Raw genomic sequence first — 23,435 nt, 5'->3', positions numbered from 1 at the left:
ACGGAATATTACTTGGTAATTGCTGGACCGCGGATTTCACGCATTCGTGGCAAATGTGACAGTGATTTCGAACGGCGGGCGAATTTAAAATAATTGAAGAGTAGCGATGTAACGTTTTTAAATTTAATATAATGGAATAGTTATGTAATGCAATGGAATGGAAGGAAATGGAAAGCAATGTAATGAATACTATGCAATGAAATGTAATGAATGCAATGCAATGCAATGTAATGAATGCACTGCGATGCAATGTAATGAATGCAATGCGATGTAATGTAATTTGATACAATGTAATGAATGCAATGCAGTGGAATGTAATGTGATACAATGTAATGAATGCAATGCAGTGGAATGCAATGTAATGCGATACAATGTAATGAATGCAATGCAGTGGAATGTAATGTGATACAATGTAATGAATGCAATGCAGTGGAATGCAATGTAATGCGATACAATATAATGAATGCAATGCAGTGGAATGTAATGTGATACAATGTAATGAATGCAATGCAGTGGAATGCAATGTAATGCGATACAATGTAATGAATGCAATGCAATGCGATACAATGTAATGAATGCAATGCAGTGGAATGCAATGTAATGTAATGTAATGTAATGTAATGTAATGTAATGCAAATCCAGTGTAATCTAATGTAATGTAATGTAATCTAATGTAATGTAATGAATGCAATGCAATGCAATGTAATGTAATGAATGCAATGCAATGCAATGCAATGCAATGCAATGTAGTGTAATGTAATGTCATGTAATGCAATGTAATGCAATGCAATGTAATGCAATGTAATGCAATGTAATGCAATGTAATGCAATGTAATGTAATGTAATGTAATGTAACGTAATGTAAATGTAATGTAAATGTAAATGTAATGTAATGTAATGTAAATGCAATGGAAATGTAATGTAATGTAATGTAAATGCAATAGAAATGTAATACAATGCAATGCAATGTAATGTAATGTAATGCAATATAATTTAATGTAATGTAACGTAATGCAATGTAATGTAATGCAATGTAATTTAATGTAACGTAACGTAATGCAATGTAATGCAATGTAATATAATGTAATGTAATGTAATGAAATGTAATGAAATGTAATATAATATAATGTAATGTAACGTAATGTAACATATCGTAATACAAACAAATCTGATAACATAAAGATGACTTCGAAACGTTACATTACAATTTTAATCGGTGACTTGGGATCACCATTGAAGTGCAAAGGGTTGTTGTAAAATTAATTACACAGCAATGGGTTAACGGCTGTGAAATTTCGTTTCGCTCTTTTATAGAAGAAAATTTCTACGGGAGAACAGACTTTCGTAATTATATGCAGAGGATCGCCGGCAAAGTTGCGCAACTTCGTGCAACGTTGTTAGGAGAAATTGGTAAATTACGGTGGCACGAGATAGCAAGCGTACCTGCATTTCCGATCGTGCGTGCACGGTAGTCAAGCAAACGAGCAGAAAATGTTAATAATCAATTTCCATTCGAGAACAAAGTAAAAGGACAACAACAACAAAATGGAGGAACGCTAAGGGCGAGACGAACGGCAATATATTACACGCCGCTGTCAGTACACGTAATACGGTAAGACCGACGGAGAATCATTTATTAACGGCAGAAATAGAGAGAGAGTGAGAGAGAGAGGCCATTAGAATATTGAAGAGTTGATTTACATAAACTAATAGACTTTTGGAAAAACACGCCGCGGCAGAGGATAACGCGTTTCTTGCGTCGCCGGGGCCCGCGCGAGAACGGGGATACCTTAAAGATATCTCTCACGAAGGTGTTTCTGTTATTACGTTTTTCGATCGTGTCGCGCAATGGAACCGCGATATTTATCTCGATTAACGAACGCGTTAAGTGTTCCGATATTTTCGCGCGGACGGCAGCGTTTTTGCCGCAATTACGGCGAGCGGCGCGGCGTGAGAAAGGGAAACGAAAACAAGAAAAGAAATTCCGCTCGAGATGACGCAAATCGGCCGAGTGGCTGATTATCCGCGGATAGTGGAGAGCCGGGGTAACTGCGTCAGAGGCCGATCGGAATCGTAATAGCTCGCTCGGAATGCGATAACTCGCTCCCCTCTGTTATCAGTTCCGCGTTGATTAGGCAGGAACGGCGACGCAAAACGCGGTTTCGCTGCGCCGAAATCGGACGGTGCGGCGCGCGATACCGACGTGCCATGAGGAAAATGCGACGCGGAAGTGCGCGGACGAGGAAAACCAGGGAGCAACCGGAGATAAAGGAACCGTCCGAGGTTTCGCCTGCTATTTATAGATCATCTTACTGCGACTTAAAACGGTTAACCCTTTGAGGACGAATGTCGACGTTCCGATGACGCCGGAACTGTAAATGTATCTTGTTACAGAGATGTAAACACAACATTTAATTGTGTACGTAACGAAAGGTCGGAATATGTTATTTACATTATTATGTATAATTAATATATTGTTTATATTATTATGTATAGTTAATATACTATTTATATGATTATATATAATAATCTAAAATGTAATTAATATATTATTTATATTATTATATATAATAATCTAAAATGTAATTAATATATTATTTATATCATTATATATAATAAACTAAATTGTAATTAATATATTATTTATATTATTGTATATAATAATCTAAAATGTAATTAATATATTATTTATATCATTATATATAATAATCTAAAATATAATTAATATATTATTTATATTATTATATATAATAATCTAAAATGTAATTAATATATTATTTATATTATTATATATAATAATCTAAAATGTAATTAATATATTATTTATATCATTATATATAATAATCTAAAATGTAATTAATATATTATTTATATGATTATATATAATAATCTAAAATGTATTTAATATATTATTTATATTATTATATATAATAATCTAAAATGTAATTAATATATTATTTATATCATTATATATAATAATCTAAAATGTGATTAATATATTATTTATATTACTATATATAATAATCTAAAATGTAATTAATATATTATTTATATTGTTATATATAATAATCTAAAATGTAATTAATATATTATTTATATAATATATATAATATTAATATAATATTATATATATTATATAATATATATAATATTAATATAATATTATATATAATATTTTATATATAATATAATATTAATATAATTTTATATATATAATATATATTATATAAAAAATATATATCACTATAATATGTTAATATATTATTATATATTATATTATTCATGTCGTATCATTGAAATCTTTGGTAGATAATCCAGTTTTCTGTAGAAAATATTCTTAGCATTTTCAAAATGCTCGTGCGCAAAGAGTTAAAACTTTTGTTCGGTGTCAGTGACCAGTAAAATTTGTTCTGCATTTTTACGAAGATATAAGGGACGATGGATGAAAACCGTGCAACGAGGACCTAATTCCAGTCTAATTTTATCACCCAGTTGTACCTGCAACAGGTCAACAAATTCATTCCAGTGAATAACTCGAACAAACTGTTAGCTTCGGTTTGTACTTTTTGCGATGACAAATTTTTCTGCTCATCGCCAAGCTTCGGGGTGAGTACAATGAATAATTGTGCTTTTAAAGAGAGGAATGCGATAGGAACATCGAATTTCTTGTAATGTTCTTTGAAAATAAATTTATAAATATATAAATTGAAACGTGAAATGTGCGGTTCTCGTAAAAATCAGCAAGAACTGGAGACTTCGTTGGCCCGCAACCCTTGAAATACTTCGAAATTAGAAGAACGATGACTTAAACCCCCCCTAATTTCATATGGACTACGACAGGGGTGTCAAACTCAAACGCTAACTTGGGCCATAATAATAAATAAACAATGCTTAACTTTAGGTGGGCCGCAAAAAAGAATCAATGTTCATAGAAACAAATATTTTTATTTTGACTAGTACATTGCAATAAACATATATAAAGTTAAATTATCGTTTACGTCCTAATACTTGACATCAAAAATGTTCATCTCGGGCCGCGAGTTTGACACCCCGGGACTGCAACACATTTCGATACGCGAAACACGGGGCATACGCGAAGCATGAGATCGATCGGTTTCTTTCTGTTGCGAAAAGGAAAGCTGATAAACGATCGGTTGAGAGAGGATAAGAACGAGATTCGGCCCTGAAGAAGACGCGCAGCACGGCGGTGCACCCACCGGTGGTCGGTCACCTGGGTCTGGCGGGGGTCGCCGAGGTGGTTTAATTTCCACGTGGGTGCCGCGTGCTCGCCTAACCGAAGGGCAAACAAGAAAGAAACGAAATCGCGGGTTCCGGCGACGATTAAGGTGCTCTCGGTCTGATTAAACACAGAGCGAGCCCGATGGAGGTACAGCTGGAAAACGAGGCTGCTCCAATATTGACACGGCGTGTTTGGGCCCCCTTTAGGGGACCGATTACGCCACTCCGCGCACGTCCGCGCGGCCTGTGCAAGCTCCTAAGGAATTCAGCGGCGAGTTTCCGGCCGCCGCGGCCCGCACTTTAATTCTACGCTGCCGGAATCGCCTCCACTCTCTGTGTACACTCGGCCCACCGCCGCAATATTTGGGTAACACTTAATGGGTCTCCGGGAAATTTACGCTTTCACGGGTAGAACCGGAGCCCCGGCACGCCTCCCTTTGATTCTACGGGCCGTTCGCCGACTGCCAGCTTCATTTCTACGGCGATCATCGTCGGACGGCTCGCAGCCGGAGCACAAAAATTGATTGCGTTTACACGCAACCATTCTTCGCGCGTCAGAATTGTCGATCGATACGAATTGAATTTGATAGAATTGAATTGAGTTGAGTTGAAATGAATTTGAATTGAGTTGAGTTGAATTGAATCTCATTGACTTGATTTGAACTTGATAGAATTGAATTTGATTGAATTGAATGTGATTGGATTGAATTTAGTTGAGTTGAGTTGAATTTAATTTGATCGATTTGAATTGAATTTGATAGAATTGAATTGAGTTCAGTTGAAATGAATTTGAGTTGAGTTGAATTGAATCTCATTGACTTGATTTGAACTTGATAGAATAGAATTTTGAATTGAATTTGATTTAATTGAATGTGATCGGATTGAATTGAATTGAGTTGGCGGCGGCGATCATCGTCGGACGGCTCGCAGCCGAAGCACAAAAATTGATTGCGTTTACACGCAACCATTCTTCGCGCGTCAGAATTCTCGATCGATTCGAATTGAATTTGATAGAATTGAATTGAGTTGAGTTGAAATGAATTTGAATTGAGTTGAGTTGAATTGAATCTCATTGACTTGATTTGAACTTGATAGAATTGAATTTTTTGAATTGAATTGAATTGAATTGAATTTGATTGAATTGAATGTGATTGGATTGAGTTTAGTTGAGTTGAGTTGAATTGAATTTGATCGATTTGAATTGAATTTGATAGAATTGAATTGTGTTGAGTTGAATTTAATTTGATCGATTTGAATTGAATTTGATAGAATTGAATTGAGTTGAGTTGAAATGAATTTGAGTTGAGTTGAATTGAATCTCATTGACTTGATTTGAACTTGATAGAATAGAATTGAATTGAATTTGATTTAATTGAATGTGATCGGATTGAATTGAATTGAGTTGGCGGCGGCGATCATCGTCGGTCGGCTCGCAGCCGAAGCACAAAAATTGATTGCGTTTACACGCAACCATTCTTCGCGCGTCAGAGTTAATAGCGATTTCGTCGAAAACTTCGGTGATATTTTTTATTTCATTAATAGACTTAAGAGGCCCCTCGACTGTCCCATTAGCCTCGTTGCAGTTTAATCCGTATAATCAGACCGCGGATTTTGGGCGTTTGCGACAGAAATGCGCGGCTCGAATGCCGAACCGAAAGAACATTAGAAAAATTTAAGGCGTTAGGTTAATTTCAACTTATTACGATTATTACAAGAGAAAACATGTTTTCATCTACCTCGTACTTTTAACCCCTTAACGTGCACGCTCGAGCGCGCTAAACTGGCCAAACTGTGCACACTCGAGATAATTCGAGCGGCGTTGTATTTTATGTTGCTATAATTTTTCACACTCGAATGCAATCGAGAATTGAAAATAACAATGTGAAAGCAAAAAAAAACAATTTAGATATAGTTATAGTAGTATATAGTACAATTTAGATATAGTTTTATAGATATTTATCATTTACATGGGATTGTAAGCTATAGCACTTACTTATTCAAGTATAAAATATATCCTTTTTCTACTTATCACTTACGACTTATCTCTTTCTTGTGAGCCGCTTTCCGACAGCGTATTCATATTCAGATTCTGATTCGCTCATTTTTCAATATATATTTTACTAAAATATAATGTAAAATAAAAAAAAAAATAATAATAATAATAACAATAATAATAATAATAATAATAACAATAATAATAATAATAGTAATATCCTGAAAATTAGAATAGCAATAAAAATTTTGATTATTTTTGTATTTTTGTAATTTTCTTGTCAAGACAATGTTTTAAATTGTGTTTTTTTACATTAAAAAAAAATGGGTTCTTTTGGCCGGCCTTTTTAAAAAGAACTGTGCATTAAGGGGTTAATTTACCTTACAATTAATGTAGACAATTTTTATTTCGCACAAAGATCCGCCGTCTACTAGTAATAAGATGTTAAATTGTTCATGAACTGAACAATTCAACGTTCTTGAATCCGAATCTATGACGAAAATTTAAAAATTTAAAAATTCGTTTTGTAAATCTCGACGAGTAGTACACGTGGTGAAAATTTCATTGAAATCAGTTGACGCGTTATCAAGACACAGCCATCGAAAGACATAAAAATTATGTACAAAAAATTAAAAATTACACATGAACATATTTTTCAAGCTATATATATTCTTTTTAGGTACGTTATTTTTCCGCAGGCTTGGATGGAACGCGTGAAAATCGTCGGGAATTTGATCATTAAATTGTTGGCCAGTGTTTAGGGTCCGGGTCCAAACGGACCCAGAGTCCGGCGTTCGAGCGACGAGATCATGCGAAGTGGCTGCGTCTCGTTCCCGAGCGTAGTCGATGGCGAATCCTCCGTCAGACTGGAGGGATCGACGTCGCCGAGTGCGTTACGCAAATGAAGAAGCAAAAGGAGCAAAAATCCGCGATAACGAATGCGACGTAACGCGGCGCGACGCTCGCTCTCGCGCTCACGCCCGCCCGGCCGCGGATTATTCAAACTTTCCTTAATGGCCTCTCACGAAATGCCACGACCTTAATCACCGCCATATAATTACGCGACCTCCGCCCAACGCAAATACCTCGCCACCTACGAGCTGCGTTTCAAAAAGTACTTTCGCCCTTGTCTTCCCCCTCCACCTCTTTCTCTCGCTCTTTCCCTCTCTCTCTTGTTCTCACTTTTTCTCTCCCTTTTATTCTTATTTTTGCTCTCTCTTATTCTTTCTCTCTTATCCTTTCTCTCACATCCTCTCTCTCTCTCTCTCGCTCTCTCCTTCGGTCTCTCTTTTTCTCTCTCTCACTCTCACTCACGGTCTCTCTCTTGTTCTCTCTCTCTCTCTCACTCTCACATCCTCTCTCTCTCTCTTATTCTCTCCCTCCCTTATTCTCTCTCTTATTCTCCCTCTCCTCTTATTCTCTCTCCCTCTTATTCTTACTCTCCTCTTGTTCTCTCTCTCTCTTATTCTCTCCCTGCCTTATTCTCTCTCTCTCTTATTCTCTTTCTCTTGTTCTCTCTCATATTCTCTCTCTCATTCTCTCTCTCTTTTTCTCTCTCTCTTTTTCTCTCTCTCTTTTTCTCTCTCTCTCCTATTCTCACTCTTGCTCTCTCTCTCTCACTCTCTCACTTATTCTCACTCTTGCTTTCTCTCTTCCACTCTTATTCTTTCTCTCTCTCTTTTCCTTTTTCTTATTCTTACTCTTGATTTCTCCCTCTCTCTCTCTCTTTTCCTTTTTCTTATTCTTACTCTTGATTTCTCCCTCTCTCTCTCTCTTTTCCTTTTTCTTATTCTTACTCTTGATTTCTCCCTCTCTCTCTCTCTCTTTTCCTTTTTCTTATTCTTACTCTTGATTTCTCCCTCTCTCTCTCTCTCTCTCTCTCTCTCTCTCTCTCTCTTATTCTCAGCCATGCCCTTCTTTATTCTCTCTCTCTCTTTCTCTCTTTCTCTTATTCTCACTCTTACTTCCTCTCTTTCTCTCTTATTCTCTCTCTGTCTCTTTCCCTCTTTCTTATTCTTACTCTCTCTCTCTCTCTCTCTCTCTCTCTCTTATTCTCACTCTTGCTCTCTCTCTGCTATTCTCTCTCTCTCTTATTCTTACTCTTGCACTCTCTCTTTTTCTCTCTTTTATTCTTAATCTTGCTTTCTCTCTTTTATTCTCACTCTTGCTTTCTCTCTTTCTTTTTTTCTCTCTTATTCTTACTCTTGCTCTCTCTCTTTTTCTTATTCTCACTCTTGCTTTCTCTCTTCCTTTTTTTCTCTCTTATTCTTACTCTTGCTCTCTCTCTCTCTCTCTCTCTCTCTCTCTCTTCTTGTCTCGCCCTCTACCTGACGGTTCCATCGTCGTCCCCCGACGCGTTTCAGCCTCCCCCGTCCCATCGTTAACCGTCACGCTCGCTCTCAAACTTTTCTCATCCGTTTAATCCGTTCAACCGTCCGCAGGAGCTTTGTCGACCGTGTTCGTTCGCCGGAGAGCCGCTGAATTATTACGTGTGGTTTGACTTGACGATCGTTGAAACGTTAATTAGCTGGTTCCTTCGGGCCAGGAACGCGTTGTCCGGGCAGGTGTGCCCGTGGTCCACGAATATTCTTAATTCCATAAACATGGGGAAACGCGACATTTATGACGGGCCACGCGGACATCTTTTTCCAGCCCGACGATCGAACGGTCGCTTCATCTCCATTTCGCAGAAAGCATTCGTATTACGATACGCAAACGCTGGCAATAAAGTTACCCGTGCACTTCAATCTTCGTCCCTCTCTATTTCGAAAAACATCTCTCATTTAACTTAATGAAATAGTTCTCGAAATTCTCAATTGCTCATCTCGGATTCCTTCTACCGTTTACGTAGAATGCGAAACTTCGTTCCAATTTACGGTTTCTTTTTATATTCCATTTCTTTTTGCAAAAGCATTCGAAGAATTTCTCATTTTTGCGCCGACACACGACACGGTGCGCGAATGTCTCCGCACGTACGCTCGACCGTTTAGTTGTGTTTATTTATTGGTAATTTTTACCGTTTTTCTGCATTTCGTTAGGATTTTTAAGATTCTCTTAAGCAGATATTTTATACCGATATTTTTCATCTCCTTAACGTTATTTTATTTACTGGTCTTATGATATCTTTTATAAAAGATTGGTTGTATAATAAGAGACTGTGGACTCGTCACTTTAATCTCCCCCTTATAAGAATTACAAGATAGAATTTATTTACATTTTTCACGATTTTTTGCGGTATTTATTTCGGTCCTCGGTAGTACAGTAAAATCAATTCAATTCGATTCAATTCAATTCAATTTAACTCAATTCTATTCAATTCTATTCAATTCTATTCGATTCTATTCGATTCTATTCGATTCTATTCGATTCTATTCGATTCTATTCGATTCTATTCGATTCTATTCGATTCTATTCGATTCTATTCGATTCTATTCGATTCTATTCGATTCTATTCCATTCTATTCCATTCTATTCGATTCTATTCCATTCTATTCCATTCTATTCCATTCTATTCCATTCTATTCCATTCTATTCGTTTCTATTCGATTCTATTCGATTCTATTCGATTCAACTCAACTCAACTCAACTCTATTCAATTCAATTCAATTCAATTCAATTCAACTCAATTCAATTCAATTCTATCAAGTTCTAATCAAGTCAGTCCAATTCAATTCCATCAAATTCAATTCAATTCAATTATCTTTAGAGAATCTCTTGAGAATCTGAATAGTCGTGAATTTAAAAAATTAATGGCCCGCCGTTTAGCCGGGTTCCGTAAACCCAGCGTTAACGTAAAACGTACATTTCAAGCGAACTGAAAATAAATTCTGCAGAATTAAATTGTCACACGAACTTCGTACTTGAAAAATGTTCTACCTTATTCTTGGAACTTTCAAGTATAATATACATGTATATACATTCTGAGGAAATGAAAAATTTGTAAAATTGCTCTGTCATAAGATCTCAGCGTTTCTCTTATATTCGGAATTCCGAGCGACCAGAAATTAAACTCGGCGGGCGAAATGACGTTGGACGAGAGACTTTTGTGCGCGGAAAATGTCGAACGTTCTCCCGGATAAAATGAAACGATCTCGTGTCCACGTTCTCGCCATTTTTTCTTAAAGTGATCCGAAGGTAGTCGGCTCGCAACTATCGGCAGGCAGGTAACGAAAAATGTAACGACTCCCCCCCCCCCTCCTTCCCTGTCTCCCTGAACCCTCGTAACACGATTACCAGCCGCCTTTGGAAAATCTTGTCGGGGTTCATTATCCGAGTGTTGCCCCGACATCTCACTTCGCTGCTTCCTTCCTCCCCCCTTCCCTTATGCGTAGCACCCGAGCAGGAAGGGCGAGAACGGGCGTCCTATAGCGCGTGTACACATTCCACGGAGAGTTCTCATCCCCCGCGTGCGCCTAATTTCGCCATTTTTATACAACACCTTTCGCCCGCGAGAAAGCCTGTTTCCTGAACGGGAAATGAAATCGGACGACATCGGGTTTCATTTTCCTTCGAGAGCTCACTCTCATCGATCCGCGACGCGACGGTGTCATCGGAGTCATTGGCTGCGCGGACTTCCTGCCGGAGGACGTCGTGCCGGTATGATTTCGATAGCGGCATACTTTTGACACCGGTATTATTCCAGCGAAGCTACACCGTCGCCGATACAACACAGAAATGTTTGTAATATTGACGTTCAGCTTGGAAACAAGAATGGTCAATTTGGGAGGTGGGGATACGATTATTCGAACATTGTTGTTGAATAATCGTATCTCCTGTTCATCTTGTTTACAATCTGAGTATCAATTAGGGAGAATTTGCTGTATATTCAACGATTTGTGAATTATTTGGTCAATTGAATTGAGATGAGTTGAATTGAATGTGATTGGATTGAATTTAGTTGAGTTGAGTTGAGTTGAAATTAATTTGATCGATTTGAATTGAATTTGATAGAATTGAATTGAGTTGAGTTGAATTGAATCTCATTGACTTGATTTGAACTTGATAGAATTGAATTGAATTGAATTGAATTGAATTTTATTGAATTGAATGTGATTGGATTGAATTTATTTGAGTTGAGTTGAGTTGAATTTAATTAGATCGATTCGAATTGAATTGAGTTGAGTTGAGTTGAGTTGAATTAAATTGAATTGAATTTTATTGAATTGAATGTGATTGGATTGAATTTAGTTGAGTTGAGTTGAGTTGAATTTAATTTTATCGATTCGAATTGAATTTGATAGAATTGAATTGAGTTGAGTTGAAATGAATTTGAGTTGAGTTAAGTTGAATTGAATCTCATTGACTTGATTTAAACTTGATAGAATTGAATTTTTTTTATTGAATTGAATGTGATCGGATTGAATTTAGTTGAGTTGAGTTGAGTTGAATTTAATTTGATCGACTCGTATTGAATTGAATTAAGTTGAAATGAATTTGAGTGCAGTTGAGTTGAATTGAATCTCATTCACTTGATTTGAACTTGATAGAATTGAATTGAATTGAATTGAATAGAATTGAATTGAACTTGATTGAATTGAATGTGATCGGATTGAATTTAGTTGAGTTGAGTTGAGTTGAATTTAATTTGATCGACTCGAATTGAATTGAGTTAAGTTGAAATGAATTTGAGTGCAGTTGAGTTGAATTGAATCTCATTCACTTGATTTGAACTTGATAGAATTGAATTGAATTGAATTGAATAGAATTGAATTGAATAGAATAGAATTGAATTGAATTGAATTTTATTGCATTGAATGTGATCGGATTGAATTTAGTTGAGTTGAGTTGAGTTGAATTTAATTTGATCGACTCGAATTGAATTGAGTTAAGTTGAAATGAATTTGAGTTCAGTTGAGTTGAATTGAATCTCATTAACTTGATTTGAACTTGATAGAATAGAATTGAATTGAATTTGATTGAATTGAATTTAATTGAGTTGAGTTGAGTTGAGTTGAGTGGAATTGAATTGAATTGAATTGAATTTTAGTTTATTTATTCCATGGGCGTATATATACGCTCTCGAAGAATGACCATTCATATACGAAGAGCGTATATATACGCTCTGGAAAAGTGGGCACGTGGGTACGAAGAGCGTATATATACGTTCATACCATATATACTTTTATTTCATACTTTACATAAGATACTTTTGTTAATCGAGTATCTGGCAACGCTGCATGCCTTAAACAATTGTCTATCATGAAATATAACACTATTGACAAGACGATATCGTGTTTTATTCTAACGATACACAGTTTCAGTCTTCTTCAGAACATTCCCAGCGACGGATATATACCAGCAATTTATAATAGCAGCGATTAAAAGGTTTCCACGAATTTATAATTCGAAAATAACTTTCTTGGCTTAATTTTAATAATTCACGGGTAAATACTCAATTTCTGCCTTTGCGATAATACGTCGAGTTTCAAAGTATTTAATTTTTTCAGACCCATTATCAAATCATGGGGAAAAGAAAATTTAGGAGAATATTTTTCACGAGCGATAGTGAAAATACTGAAAGTGAAAATACCGATACCGAAAGCGTTCGCCATGCAAGACAAACAGTTAACGTGCTCGAGATCACGAAAATCTGAATATATTTGGACTACGGAAAACTTCGAACCGGAAATACATTCCGTACTCCAGTGCCAACTACTCGATAATACGCTCCGTTCGCAGCGATCACATTTTGACGCAAGCGCTCCGTAGCGAAAGGGTTAAGAAGAATCTTGACAATAATGTCTGGCCGCGGGACACGAGGCTGCGCCATCCAGCGAAGACGAACGGGAAGCCATCCACGGCCGGCGAGTTTTCTCTAAACATTGACACGGTCGTTGCGAAAGAGAAATGGCGTCGGGATGCGACGGGACGCGACGCGCCGCACGGATCGGAATAGTCATTGAATATTTAACGACGTTCCGACGTAGGTGTTCCAGCGGCGCGACGCGACGCGATGAAACATCGCGTACCCGGCAGACAATCGAGTGTGTTTGCCGAAGATCGTCGTCGTCGTCGTCGTCGTCCACGCACTTACGCGCGCGCGCGCGCGCATTCCGATTCGCGTAGACATTGCCCGTGTAAAACGCCTCCTCTCGGCTGTTTGTTTGCGAAGGCTCTTCGGAGATTAAGAGATCTCCGTCATCGGCGTCGGCTTACGAACGTCCTCTTCACGGACGTCGTCGTCGTCGTTCAGCGCCGCGGGGCCAACAACTTCCTTAAACTATTTGCATCGTTAGCGTGTGCACGCGATTAATATTTCGGAATCTTTCCGGTTGTCCAAACAATCTCGTCGTGAAAAGCGTCGGCGGCCTTTTGTTCGTCGCAGAAACGGAGAATCAATTCGTTTGCGCGACGAGGGCGGAGTAGGGAAAGCGTGGGTATTACTGCGGACGCACCAAATACTGCGGTATTTTATGAAAGTAATACAATTTTATGTATATATATACAATTTTACAAAAATTGTATTACTGTGCAATTTATATATATAATATGTATTATATAATTATTTATTATTATATTATTATATTATTAATAATTGTATTACTGTACAATTTATATATATATATATATATATATATATATATATATATATATAATATGTATTATATAATTATTTATTATTATATTATTATATTATTGTATATATATTATATTATTATATTATTATTTATTCAATTATTATATTGTTAATAATTGTATTACTGTACAATTTATATAGGAAATATAATAAAATATAATAAAAACATTTTTATAGCGTAGAATTTTCTAAAAGTGAATCTCATAATTCTTCCTACGTTTAATATTGATAATTTATGATATACAAATCGCAGTTATAACGTTGTTATACTAACAATCGCAGTTTTAATTTACTTATTGACTTTTGATATTCGGAAGCTTATGGAAACGTCGAGTTTTATCAAATATAATATTCGAGTTAAAGAATAATAAGAATAATAGGTATTTGTTTCAAGTTGTCAATTTATTAGCGTAAAAAATCTTACGGCAAGATAAAAATTGTGTGCGTCTGTTGCAAAAAATAGGAATAACTTAAAAGTCGTATCCTTTTTTTAACAATTCTAGTAGGTCGAAAGCGTCAATAGATGTTTTTTTAATCTTTCTAACGTTTGACGTTTGCAAATGCTCATTTTTGTCATAAATGCATGAAATCCGTGGTCTAGTTGTTACGTTTTATTCTGCCTTGCGATGCAAATAGCTCAGTCTGATTCGCCAGTTTTTATTATTTTATACACCAGCTGCGAATAAAATACAGTGCAGGGTTTATTTCGAATCAGATTGGCACGTGTCGTTGCATTTTTTATTTCGGGTCTATCGTGACGTCGATGTACCAGTTATTTTTAAGGTAGTTAAAACTAGTTTAAATAAAGTATACGATTGAAAGAGGATATAAAATATACGAGAGAAGTCATATTTATATTTATTATATTATTTATATTTTTTATATTATATTTATTATTTGTATTTATATTCTGTTATATTTATTATTTGTATTTATATTATATTATATTTATTATTTGTATTTATATTATATTATATTTATTATTTATATTTATATTATATTATATTTATTACTTATATTTATATTATATTATATTTATTATTTATATTTATATTATATTATATTTATTACTTATATTTATATTATATTATATTTATTATTTACATTTATATTATATTATATTTATTATTTATATTTATATTATGTTATATTTATTATTTACATTTATATTATATTATATTTATTACTTATATTTAGATTAGATTATATTTATTACTTATATATATATTTATATTATATTTATATTTCTTATTTATATATATTATATTATATTTATTGTATTTATCGTATTAAATACATCTCATAAAATGTGACAAAAATGCAATTTTCGAATGAATCGCAATGAATTCTCGAAAAATATCGTGCTACGTGTTACAATTTTTCAATAATTCTATTCAAAAAATTCCTTCGATGTTCGCCACGCGAAATACAAAATCTTAACATCGCGCATTATTCAACGTTACTGCATAAAATATGTCAAAAAATACCAGTTTCGAGTGCCGAAAGCATTGCTCCGCCGATCGAACGAAACTGATCACCGTGTACAATTCCCGATCAGCTGAAAGTTGCGCAATTAGCCGAGCACATCGAGAAGTACATGCAACGCGCGTTCTTATCGCTCTCCGTAGCGCCGCGAGGAAAAATCTATCCCGCCGATCGACGGGATCGATAAATGGATATTCCTCGAAGAGCGTGGCCGAATTAGCCGTCGATCAGATCCGACGAGCATCGGACGCGGTGTAATTACTAATTACCTAGCTACGGACGCGACGTCCCGGTGAACTTCACCTTCGTGCTCGTTCGGAATCGTCCGGCGACTCGCAATTATCCGCGGCGGCCCCCTACGACGGGGAGTACATATGTTCAATAATAAACAGCGGGCGCACTTCAATGTTGCGTATCGCGCGCTAATGACGCCCTAATGACACGCTAATGGCGCATCGACACGCCTACGCGCGGTCCTCCGCGCCCCCGACCAACCCCTCTCGTTGGTTCCCGCGCCGCTGTCTTTCGCCTCTCCACGCGCGTTTTTTTTTCAGAAGCCGTGCTGCCGCTGAGTAATCATTAAAATATTGATTCGACCGGTCACGATGAAGTGCTTCATGCACCGGGTGGTCGGTTCATCGTGGTTACTTAAAATCTCATTACAACGAATCGTTTCTGCTTGTTTTTCCGCGGCGCGCATCTGCCGGGCCCGCGGGGGACCGCGCTCGAGCCATTAGAATTATCCGCGGAAAAAATCGCACGACGACATCCGACGGCTCATTTGAAAGCTCGGAACCTCCGCTTTCGTTGCACATCGTGGAACATTCTCTGCGGTCTCGTTCCCGCGATGCAGCGCGCGAGAAACCGAGGGCCTTTAATTTAACCTTGCCGGAGAACGCCGCGGACTGAAACGTCCGCGAAATCGTCCAGCATTTTTTCCGGCGATCGAAACCCGCGCTAACTTGTAGATCGTGGTTTTCCCTTTCCAACGAGCCCCCGAACGTTGATCGGCGATTTTTTCGCACGTCGCATTCTTCGACCGAAGTCGCGCCCGCTATCGTCGACGCATCTGCCGGGCCCGCGGAGGACCGCGCTCGAACCATTAGAATTATCCGCGGAAAAAATCGCACGACGACATCCGACGGCTCATTTGAAAGCTCGGAACCTCCGCTTTCGTTGCACATCGTGGAACATTCTCCGCGGTCTCGTTCCCGCGATGCAGCGCGCGAGAAACCGAGGGCCTTTAATTTAACCTTGCCGGAGAACGCCGCGGACTGAAACGTCCGCGAAATCGTCCAGCATTTTTTCCGGCGATCGAAACCCACGCCAATTTGTAGATCGTGGTTTTCCCTTTCCAACGAGCCCCCGAACTTTGATCGGCGATTTTTTCACACGTCGCATTCTTCGACCGAAGTCGCGCCCGCTACTGACGACGTCCGCGCTGCAGCGATTTCGTAGGCGCCGCCGTTTTATCTGGGCTTCTCCATTTTTATTTCCGTTTTAACGAGCAATTTCCGTACGAGCGAGAAGATCAAGAGTTCGGTTATCTTGAGAAACTGTTCGAGATAGAGGCTTCTTATCTGCGGCCGGCGGATTTAACGAGGACGTATTCTTTTTTTCCGCGTTTATGGATTCGATAAGGTGTCGTTTCGAAGGTCACGATCCTAGTTTATTGTTAGCAAGAGCGCCTGTAAAAAGAAATTATCACGGGACGTACGATTATCGGCGGAACAGCGAAGACAAAATAAGACAGATGTAGGGTGGCGGAGCCAGTTACCGTGGGGTAGCATATTACCGCGCCTTTCGTTCGAATTCAAGCACAATTAACTTTACGACGTGTCAATATTAAACATTAAATACGAATTTAATTAATTATCTATTTGTCAGGGTTATGTCAAGGTTCTTTTTTTATTATGTTATTATTTTATATTTTATGCCTTCAAGCACAGTTAACTTTGTGTTTACGACATATCAATATTAAATACTAAATACAAATTTAATGAATTATCTATTTGTCAGGGTTATGTCAAGGTTCTTTTTTTATTATGTTATTATTTTATATTTTATGCCTTCAAGCACAATTAACTTTGTGTTTACGACATATCAATATTAAATACTAAATACAAATTTAATGAATTATCTATTTGTCAGGGTTATGTCAAGGTTCTTTTTTTATTATGTTATTATTTTATATTTTATGCCTTCAAGCACAATTAACTTTGTGTTTACGACGTATCAATATTAAATATTAAATACAAATTTAATTAATTATTTGTCAAGGTTATGTCAAGGTTATTTTTGTATTATGTTATTATTTTTTTATTATGTTATTATTCTATATTTTATGCCTTCAAGCACAATTAACTTTGTGTTTACGACACATCAATATTAAATATTAAATACAAATTTAATTATTTCTTTGTCAAGGTTATGTCAAGGCTATTTTTTAATTATGTTATTATTATTTTGCTATTATGTTTTATTTTATCACGTTATTTTATTACGTCAATTAATCATTCATTTGTCAAAGTTAAACACTTTACGGACGGAATTTCTTAAAATATTATTAATATTATTTCAATACTTTTTAATACTGAATTCGCCGCAGTAACATCGACACCGTATCGCCACAGTAATTGGCTCCTCCATCCCATTTCTAAATAACAGAATAGACACACTCACACACACACACACACACATACAAACGCGATTCGTGCCCCGAAAGTCGCAGATGGTCCGTTCGCCCCCTCCCCGTTTCCAGCCCTTGTTAATTCGATCAGGGACATATGTTGATTTCCGTGACCCGATTACATTTAAATAATTCCTGGCTGCCATAATCCCGGTAAACCATCGTTCCGTTTTTACGACGACGGAGGGGGTGGGAAATTTACGACCGCCGATACCGGTCGATGGAATACCTGGCCCGACTTATTGTAGCCGATCGTCGTCGCGTCGACGACGGGGAAAACCCGCTCTAAACAAATCCGGAAACAAGCCGTGCCACGGCAGACCGTCACAAAGGAATCAATCGACGATGGAAACGCGCGATCGCTGTCCCCGTCGATGCGAGCATCTGTCCGAAAAATTAATGGGCGGAGGGGGGCAGCTCGAACGAAAGATTTATTTCCGTGGCCGGGCCCTAATTACCGACGGCTCCTGATCCGTCAACGAGACCGTCAGCGTAGTCACGTCAATTGCCCGACGATCGTCGGGCTATCTCTCGTCTCTTCCGCCGTCGGGGAAGAGCGCCGGGACAGTTAGGCACGGCCGCCGGCAGTTCATTTGCTAAACTGGCAAATGAACGCGGCGACGACTAATAACCTCCACGGAACAACGCTTTGCGAACGCTAAGTGTAGTTTAATAACATAAGATTACGAGCCCGCGTCATTGTTTGGCCCGTAATGGTTTTGCTTTTAACCGAACAAGGACGATTTTCTGCGCGAGCGTGTCGTTCGTGCGCGCTCGGATCATTTTTACGCTTCGCCATAAAACACTCGAAACGAATGGCAGGGATCGCGCGAGCATAAATCGGATAAATCGCAAGGATGTGCCGCATAAAACGGAAAAAAAGAATATAGAAAGCTGAGAAGAGGAGAAATCATTTTACAGCGTGATGGACGAGTCGACAGCAGATGATGGTGTAAAATTAACCATAATAAATACTATACTAACTTAACTATATTAATTATATATTAATACTATTATTATCATTATAATTATTATTATTAAAATATATATTATATATATTTGTAATATTAACTCATTGCTATTGCTAAAAATAGAAGTCGATTTGTATTTATTATTTTACGCTGAATATGTATGTATTATTAATAATATAATATTTTATATTATATTATATTTATATATTCAGCATATACATATATTGTAATATAATATATTTTATCAATGGCAATGAGTTAATATTACAAATAAATATAATATATATTTTAATAAGAAGAAGAAGAAGAAGAAAAATAATAATAAGAATAATAATAAGAATAATAAGAATAATAGGAATAATAATAATAAGAATAATAGGAATAAGAATAATAAGTATAAGAATAATAAGAATAAGAATAATAAGAATAAGAATAAGAATAAGAATAATAAGAATAATAAGAATAATAAGAATAATAATATATTAACATAATACTTATATGTTATATATATTATACTGAACATTTTTATTTCACGCCATTACCTGCAGTTCATTCGTTCATCATGCCGTCTAAAATGATTTCTTCTCTTTCTAGTTTTCTATTTTGTTCACTTGCCACGAGCCAATGTCACAAATTAATAATCACAAATAATTGGTAAGACCGCTATTTTCGAATTTATTAAATATTTCCACGCAGTCTCGTGGTTCGCGTATTTAGTGTTGTTTCCGATCGATTGTCCTATTTATTCTAACGAAGGGTAAACGTTATCCCGGACATAATTGGCTGTTTACTGTTATCGTCGGTGGTAGATGGTACGGATAGCAGAAAGAGGGATTGGCAAGAGAAAACGCTAAACTCGCAGGAAGCACGACAAGATTCCGATGTTATCGATCGACGTCGATTGCCCGGGAAGATCGGCGAAATGGGGGAGAGGACGGGACTGGCCGATTAGTAACTCGATCGTCAGGTTCTTAGATACTAATCATTGGTAATCCGATCATCAGGAAATACTAACCAATTGCCTCGCGCTTCCGTTTATCCAGCATTCTCAACTAATTCGTGACGATTGAGCCGTTCTCTGTTGGACGGGGCGGGACGGGGGGGAGACGGATACAGGCTGAGAGAGAGAGAGAGAGAGAGAGAGAGAGATTAAACAAGGCCTGATCTGATTTATGGTCTCGTGGCATTTAAATGTTTCTGTTTCTATCGCGTATCTAGAAGTCAAATAGACGTGATATTGTTTCCTTTTCTTCCTTTATTTGAAGCATTCGAATCTCTCGGAGATTTATTTTCCTTTCTGTATACAGGCTTTTACATAGTTATGTTAATACCTGGAAAAATGCGATTCCTGAGGTCATTTGAAGTAACTTTTTCCTTAGCGAAAATGCAATCCGCGGCTTCGTTTACGAGTTATTGGCAAAAAACAGTGACCAATCAGAGGCGAGATCAGCTGCCGCGTGGCGGCCGAGCCAATCAGCGGAACTGGGTGTCGGCCGCTCGTCGGCTCGGCTAGCGCGAGGCGGTCGAGCTCGCCTCTCATTGGTCAGTGTTTTTCGTTAATAACTCGTCAACGAAGCCGCGGAGAAGATTTTTGTAAAGGAAAAAGTTACTTCAAATGACCTCAAGAATCTCCCATTTCCGGATTGCGAGACATTTATGGGACACCCTGTGTATGCATGCGTGTATGTCTTTACGTATTACATACAACTTAATCAGTACTTAAATCTTTACATCTTTCAAGAAAAGAAAAAATATAAGAAAATGCGAAAATATTGTGTGAGATTATTTTATTAATAATTGAGAACTTGGTATAAATGATAATTGGCGAATGAAAAATTAACGATAATGTAGTTTTAAATGTAGAAAAAGTAGTTTTAGAGAAGAAAAAGAAGACGGTTCAATCCGAATGAATTATTGATTGTGGTAATTACAATCAACATATCAACAGTGTTGAAAGATGTTATTTTCCATTGCTCAAATATTTATAGCTTATCGTCATTCGAATGAAATTATAGTAAATCCAACGAATATTAGGCTGAAAACTAATAAATTTTCTACGCTGACAGGAGGATGCAATTTAAGCGTAGGGTAATTGTTTATACAAAATGGCTCTTTGATTATCCAAGAGGGGACACGCTGCGAAACGATGCGTTCAATATTCCTCTATGACACCGTTACAACGTGATAATACTTATTAATGAACAGAGCAGGTACAGAGAGCCACGGTACGTATGTTCATTACAACGATATCACCTGTCGCGTCACACACACACACACACACACACACACACACACACACACACACACACACACACACACACACACACATTTTGAATATCTGGGATCCATTTTGTAGATCCACTCTGCAGAGATCCATTTCGCAGATCCATTTCGCAGATCCATTTTGTAGATACATTTTGTAGACACATTTAGTAGATCCATATTGTAGATCCATTTTGTAGATTCAATAAGTAATATCCATATGTCGGCGCGGTGTACATTCTGAAATATTCATTGAAATTGTTGCTGTCGGAGATACGAACGGTTACAGATTTACGATACCAATAAGTTGCAGCTTCGATCTTTTTTGTATTTTTCAGCGAACCAAAAATAACTATTGCTGGACAGATAATTCTCGCTCTATTTTTTTTAGAGATGCAACAGTCGAAGCGTTAAAAAGGGTTCGGATATCGATGGAGCACAGTGTGTGCAAGGGTAATTATGTCTCTGAATTTCAGCGAACCAAAAATAACTATTTCTGGACAGATAATTCTCGCTCTATTTTTTTTAGAGATGCAACAATCGAAGCGTTAAAAAGGGTTCGGATATCGATGGAGCACAGTGTGTGCAAGGGTAATTCTGTCTCTGAATTTCTCTTAGGATTGTTAGTTAAAACGAAATGATTGAGGATCTTCTAGACACGGCACAGTCATTAAAAAACCTGTCAATGTCGATACTCAGACAAATGATTAAAGGAAACGGACAATGTTCACTCTAGATTTCTCTCGTACGCGATGAAGGACACCTGCTGGCAATAATTCAACCGATCAAGGACGTACACCTCAGCGGTCTCGCTTAAATAATAAATCTCGGCTTATAAATCGGACTGCGATTTGAACAGAGACCAGTCGCTGATAATCTGTGATGCGACTATAAACGCACACATACATACAGAGAGAGAGAGAAAAAGATAAAATTTCCAACACGGTTTCTATCGATTTAAAAAATATATTCGACAGAATTTTCCCAGCTCTTTTTGGGTCTGCCATGAAAAAAAAACTAAATTTTCGAGACCACGCAGCGTGTCGCATTAAAAATTCAGTGAATCCAAGGCTCGTTAAATGTGAAATTCGTTTAAATTACGAACGGAAGAATTTTCGGGAAAATGGTTGCACGCAGTCTTAATGTTATTTCACACATCGTGTCATTTTGTGAAGTCAATATTGTTTATAGTGTAAGTTGAACAGAACAAAATTGTCATATTTGAAGCATGATATTTTTGCTTTGGATTTTATCTATTAATTAAATACCATACATAGATATGTATAAATAAAAAAAAAAGAAAAACATGTATATATATATATATATATATATATATATATATATATAAATATATATATTATAAATTTATAAAATAAAAATCACAGAGTTATTGAATTAATTAAAATATATTTTTGATAGATCAACTATAAATGTGGAAATATTATCTGTCCTCATAGATATATTTAAATGGATCCATTAAACAAATAATTAAGATTTAATAAATATCTTTATATATTTATACATTATTAACAATTCTACTTCAAAAGAAAAAAAAATTTAATTTATTAAAAATATATTATACTTTAAATATATATATATATATATATATATATATATATATATATATATATATATATATATAATATAATATAATATAATAATAATAACAATAATATATATAATATATATAATAATATATATTATTATTTAAAATATATAATTATATTGTTGCACAACCTTTCGCGCACAAACATAACATTTCCCGTGAAAAATCGAAAAAAGAATTCGCCGGTTAATGGGTTAAATAAAACCGCGGTAAAAGTGGAATCTTTACAGCCTCGAATAAAAAATAAAAAAAAAAGAACCGTGCATATCGCCGAATGTCCTTTGTTTACGATGCACGCAGAATCGTGACCGAAACGCACGCGATACATTCCCGGCGAACGTGACAGCTCGCATTGTAATAAGTATCTATGCAAATTGCCGGCAAACTCTATGCCGTATAAATATCGTGTTAATGGAGAAAATATTGAAAGGAGTAGATAAAGCGCGGCCGGTGGAATCCTCGAACGAGCAGCTAATCGTCGCGCGGCGCACGTAACGATTGCGTGACGCCCCGATCGCCGGCGTCAGACAACGCCGCGAACGGTTTTCAAAAGTTAATGTGTCACGAGAGCTAATCTCGGCCGGCGCGCGGTTCCGATCAGGAGGAGAGAGAGA

General features: G+C 36.7%; 1 protein-coding gene across 2 annotated transcripts in view; it reads right to left on the bottom strand.

The window, feature by feature from the left end:
* Pdk1 (Phosphoinositide-dependent kinase 1) overlaps positions 1-23,435 on the bottom strand; it is a 1,509,859-nt gene that overhangs the window by 607,935 nt on the left and 878,489 nt on the right. The window lies entirely within an intron of this gene.

The sequence above is a fragment of the Megalopta genalis genome, chromosome 1, assembly GCF_051020955.1.
Source record: "Megalopta genalis isolate 19385.01 chromosome 1, iyMegGena1_principal, whole genome shotgun sequence".
Taxonomy (NCBI): domain Eukaryota; kingdom Metazoa; phylum Arthropoda; class Insecta; order Hymenoptera; family Halictidae; genus Megalopta; species Megalopta genalis.
This window is presented reverse-complemented; position numbering and strand designations above follow the sequence as displayed.